At 45.6% G+C, this 4,807-nt stretch overlaps 1 protein-coding gene and 1 long non-coding RNA gene across 2 annotated transcripts in view; both read right to left on the reverse strand.

Moving 5' to 3' along the window:
• Positions 1-3,481, reverse strand: part of LOC119417781 — a 5,713-nt gene extending 2,232 nt beyond the window's left edge. The window contains exon 1 of the long non-coding RNA XR_005187158.1: positions 3,318-3,481. This is a non-coding gene — a long non-coding RNA (uncharacterized LOC119417781). The remainder of the gene's footprint in view (positions 1-3,317) is intronic.
• The window catches only part of LOC119417354 (serine/threonine-protein kinase 38), a 140,538-nt gene that overhangs the window by 64,657 nt on the left and 71,074 nt on the right, over positions 1-4,807 (reverse strand). The window lies entirely within an intron of this gene.

Below are 4,807 nucleotides of genomic sequence, written 5' to 3' on the forward strand. Positions count from 1 at the left end.
CCGTTAGCAGCATTAGCTCAGCTGATTCACATGTTAAAATGAGAACATCTGTTAGCGGCGTTAGCTCAGCTGACTCATGTTGTTAAAATGAGAACAACCATTATCAGCGTGAGCTCAGCTGATTCATGTTGTTAAAATGAGAAGAACCATTAGCACCGTTAGTTCAACTGACGCATGTTGTTAAAATGAGAACAATCGTTAGCAGCGTTAGCTCAGCTTACTCACATGTTGTTAAAATGAGAACAACCATTAGCAGCGTTAGCTCAGCTAACTCACATGTTGTTAAAATGAGAACAACCGTTAGCAGCGTTAGCTCAGCAAACTCACATGTTGTTAAAATGAACTAAACCATTCTTAAATTAATTTGAAAGGTTTTGCTTCGTGTTTTCATACAATCAACTCATCAGGCCGAGGTTTTGAAAGAATTTTCATCCCTCATAACTTGGATATTTTGTTTGTTTATTCTGGCGAGCCTCCAAAAATAACAATATGCACAACTTTCACTAGTCATATAAAGCATTTTAGAGCTCTATTCACTGCATCATTGCAACTTTTTATGACACTTGTTCAGATGTTCGGCATCATATACCCTGCTATCCATGGTTTCGCAGGTAATCGTTAAAACTAGTAGTTTATTGAACATACTGGTAATCAACTTTCATAGTTTTGCTTTATTGCATATGAAGCTTTGTCCCCAGAGCATGTTTCAACAGTGTGAGGGCTCACCGTGGCTGTGCTGTGGACGAGTCTCGTTTGGGACAGCAGAAACTATTTATAGACGAGCAAAATGACAGGACATGTCCTCGGGTAGAAGTCCTCTGCTACGTAAACTACCAGTTCACAGGAGGAACACGGTGATGACGGGTTAGTGGAACACAGACAAAACTAAAGTGTTATTTGGGTAAAACCTAGTACTTATATTCCACTTTGAAAGCTTTAGGATTTGTTGTTTTTAATCCGTCACTTCACTCCTGGGAAATGTTGTGTCCACAGGAAGGGATGAGTATTGTGTTTCTTGTTTGTGTTGAATAAATTACAGAGTGGGCGGGTTGTGACTGCAGTCGGCGTCATTGTTTGTGAGGAGATGAAGCAGGACGTCCTCACTCATCCAACCAACGAGTCCTCTGCTCCATCAACATAAAACCTTCACGTTTATAGGCTTGGACAGCTGGAAGAGGAGTTCGAGTATCTCTGGGTTTTCAAGGTAGAAGCGGTCAACAGATCAGTGCAGCTTCTGCAGTACTGTGGACTCTGAGCCGGTCCGTTGTGGTGAAGAAGGAGCTGAGCTGTAAGGGGAAGCTTTCTGTTCACTGGTTGGTCTGCGTTCCTACCCTCACCTCTGGACCTGAACTCGGGATATAGACTGAAAGAACCAGATCCTGGATCCAGGAGGTCTAAATGAGTTTCCACTGCAGGGTAACTGGACTCTCCCTCAGAGATCAGGTGAGAAGTTCAGTTATCAGGAGAGACTCAGAGTAGAACCACTGCTCCTCCACATCCAGAGGAGCCAGTTGAGGTGGTTCAGACATGTGGTCAGGATGGACCCTGGACCCCTCCCTAGGGAGGTGTTCTGGACATGTCCAACTAGGAAGAGACCCCAGGGAAGACCCAGGACACCCTGGAGAGATCATGTCTCTCACCTGGTCTGGGAACACCTTGGAATCTTCAAGAAGAGCTGAAGAGGTGGCTGTGGAGAGAGATGAGACCCCTCTTTGGTGCACATGACAGTTCATGGATGGATGATCCTCATCAGTCACTGTAAACATTTCTCTTTCAAAGTTTCCATCCATCATCTTTTACCAGCTTTTTCCTTTTTGGGTCACAGAGGTCACTGGTGTCCATGTCCAGCAGTTACTGTGCGAGAGACGGGGGACACCCTGGACAGGTCTCCAGTCCATCACAGGGACACACAGAGACAAACAAGACCAACAACCATTCACTCTCTCACTCACCAAGGGAGAGTTTAGAGTCACTAATCAGTCTAACATGCATGTTTTTGGTCTGTGGGAGGAAACTGGAGCACTCTGAGAAAACCCACGCATGCACAGAGAGAACATGCAAACTCCACCCAGAAAGGCCCCCGGACCGGGGTTTGAACCAGGGACCTGCTCGCTGAGAGGCAGCAGCTCTACCAGCTGCTCCATCGTGCCGCCTCTTTCAATGCTTTAATAATGAAATAACCAAAGTAAAAAGTTTTAATTCAACCTTTGAACATAACTCCTGTTAAATAAACAAACTGGTTGGTTTCCAGTATAATCTAATTAAAATCATTCAGTCAGGCATAAATATTCCTTCAAGGATGTAAAACATTTTCAGTCCTTTGAATCAAAGTTCAAAAACTAAACTAGATTTGATTCTTGTGAAGTGGGGCCCCGTGGACAGAATGTGAACAGTTAATATCTTACCTGAGCCATTTTAGAGAGAGACCACAGAGTTTAGATCAGAGCCAGACTGAAGAGCTCCGACTGTCCATGGCAACGTCTGACACAAACATCCCACGTTCGCTTTCAAAGTGTGGGTTAGGGATGACTCTCAGCTACTACCACCACAAATTATAGCTCCACAGCTGCAAAGCTGAACGAGTTAGAGACATTTTTGTGTTTGGGGATGTTGACAGGCTGTGGCGGTCATAGCAAAAAAACAAAGTTGTCTGCTATGAAAGACTCAGAGGTCAAAGTTCATCCGTTGGTTTGCAGATGACACTGATGTGAGAGTAGGGAGCAGGTGGAAGAGAACCTGGAGAAGTTGAGGTCTGATCAGAACATTTGAACAATTGAGTCCAAAGAGAAAGTCCCAAGAATGTTAAGGGATTACAGGAACGTCTGGATCATTGGAAGGAAAATTAAAAAGTTTGATGTCCTAAATTTATTCAAATGACTCATAAATATCTCAGATATGTCTTTAGTGAAGAGACAGACCCTGACATTGTATTTAAAGTAACTTTCACCTCCTCTGGTGAGTTTTTATCTAAACTGTTATCTAACATGTTCAGTTGTAGTTTCCATGTTTTCTGCGTTTGACACAAACGATCAACGTTTCGTGTCTTTGTGTCAAACTGCCCCCCCCCAATCTCTGCAACACCCGTGCAATAATTCTCACCACAGGAAGTAAAAGTTGTTGAGATCAAAGTTCTGTGTTCCTCGCCTCTGGCAGGAAATGATTTTCTAACAGCAGAGTTAAAATGTCAGGTTCTGCTACGAGAGCCAGAACCGGGCTGAAATGTTGACCCGCAGGAACCTTCTGCTGCGTCCAGAGGGTCCAGCTGTGGGTCAGAGTGACCTTGAGCCTCAAACGGCCGTGTGGATTGAAACACTCACCACCTGAGCCTGCAGCGGTGCCGCCTGGTCAGAACAGGTCCACCGGGTCCGGTGATGAGGTCACGGCCTCCGCTGGGCTTGACTTTGAGCAGTCATGGGTCAGGCAGCGCAGAAACTACCGTCTCCAACGGTAACGTGGCAGCAAGTGCACGTGTATGAGGAAGTGCAGCTGCTGTTAGCGGACTTCAGCCCGATGCTGGATTTCCTCCTTTAATGTTAAACCAAGCGGCGGTGCCGCGTACGGCTCAGTGTGGGTGTGATCCAGGAGCGGGCCGTGAGGTAAAACCGGTCCATCAGCCTTACAAACAGCCGTTATTGATGCGTGCTCATGCCACAACCCCGAGCAGGTTTTTGTTTGGACTCAAACAAAGCGGCCCTGGAGCTCCGGACTCTTTAGGCCTCTGAGTCAGCCACTGTGAAGCGCTCTCTGTCACCTCAGAGGTTTTAGATTTCAGGACATAAACAAATCTGGTCTTTATGAGGCCGGACAGAAGAAGACACAGAAGGCGTGTGTGGACTAACTGATTCCAGCAGCGCTTTTTTAGCAGCTGTAACTTCGTTTTCTGTTTTCAGCCTCTCATGTGGTCGAGGAGGACCAGGACCCATGTTTGACTCCAGAACCTTTTGGTCTACAGAGGAGTTCTTGGTCCACTTAAGTGACTGACAGGAGCCCACGCCATCAGCCCTCCACCACCATGCTGACAGCTGAGCTGTTTGCTGCAGTGCATTCTGGGTAAACAGCTGTCCTTTGGTCTGGTTCTGGTCCAGAAGTCTGGTGGTTCATTCAGATGAAACTGGCCAAACTTAGTCGTTGTTTTTGACCTTTGACCTGCTGAGGCCTGTGGAGTCTGAGATGGAGCTCATTTCTCTGAGCATTGCATGGTCTGACCTTCAGGGTGCATCTCCTGGGCAGACTGTCAGCCATCTGAAATATTTTCCACTTGTGATCAATGTTACTCTCTGTGGAACGACGGACTCTAAATGACCTTTGACCTTTACCAGATTGATGGGCAACAGCAGCTACTTCTCTGAGGTCATTGCTGATAGTCTTTCTGTCTTGGCATTGTGCTGCCACACACCTGTATGCTCTAGAGCAGCACAAACTCCTGATCAGTTAATCAATACATTCATATTGACTATCATAGTAATAAACACCAACTTCCTGGTTGGTTGGAGGTGATGAAGCTGCAAGCTAATGCTCAGAAACCACAAATGATCTCTTAGTGGTTGATAAAAGAACCTGATTAGCAGCTAAAATACATTATTTCCACCTTGATGTTTAAATATTTCAGTACACACAGGTTGTTTTTGACGACAGTGTGTCTGCAACTGGAGCTCCGAACATATCAGGAATATGGCTAAAAGTCACTACTTTTAGCTTTTAGCTAGCCTTTGGATACCTTTAGATTTTAGTTAGCTTCTTGCTGCTCTGAGCTTCATGTAGTCACTTCCTGCTGCTCTCAGAGCTTCGTGTCGTCACTTCCTGCTGC

The sequence above is a fragment of the Nematolebias whitei genome, chromosome 11 (genome assembly GCF_014905685.2).
Source record: "Nematolebias whitei isolate Nwh7 chromosome 11, NemWhi1, whole genome shotgun sequence".
In the NCBI taxonomy this organism is placed as follows: domain Eukaryota; kingdom Metazoa; phylum Chordata; class Actinopteri; order Cyprinodontiformes; family Rivulidae; genus Nematolebias; species Nematolebias whitei.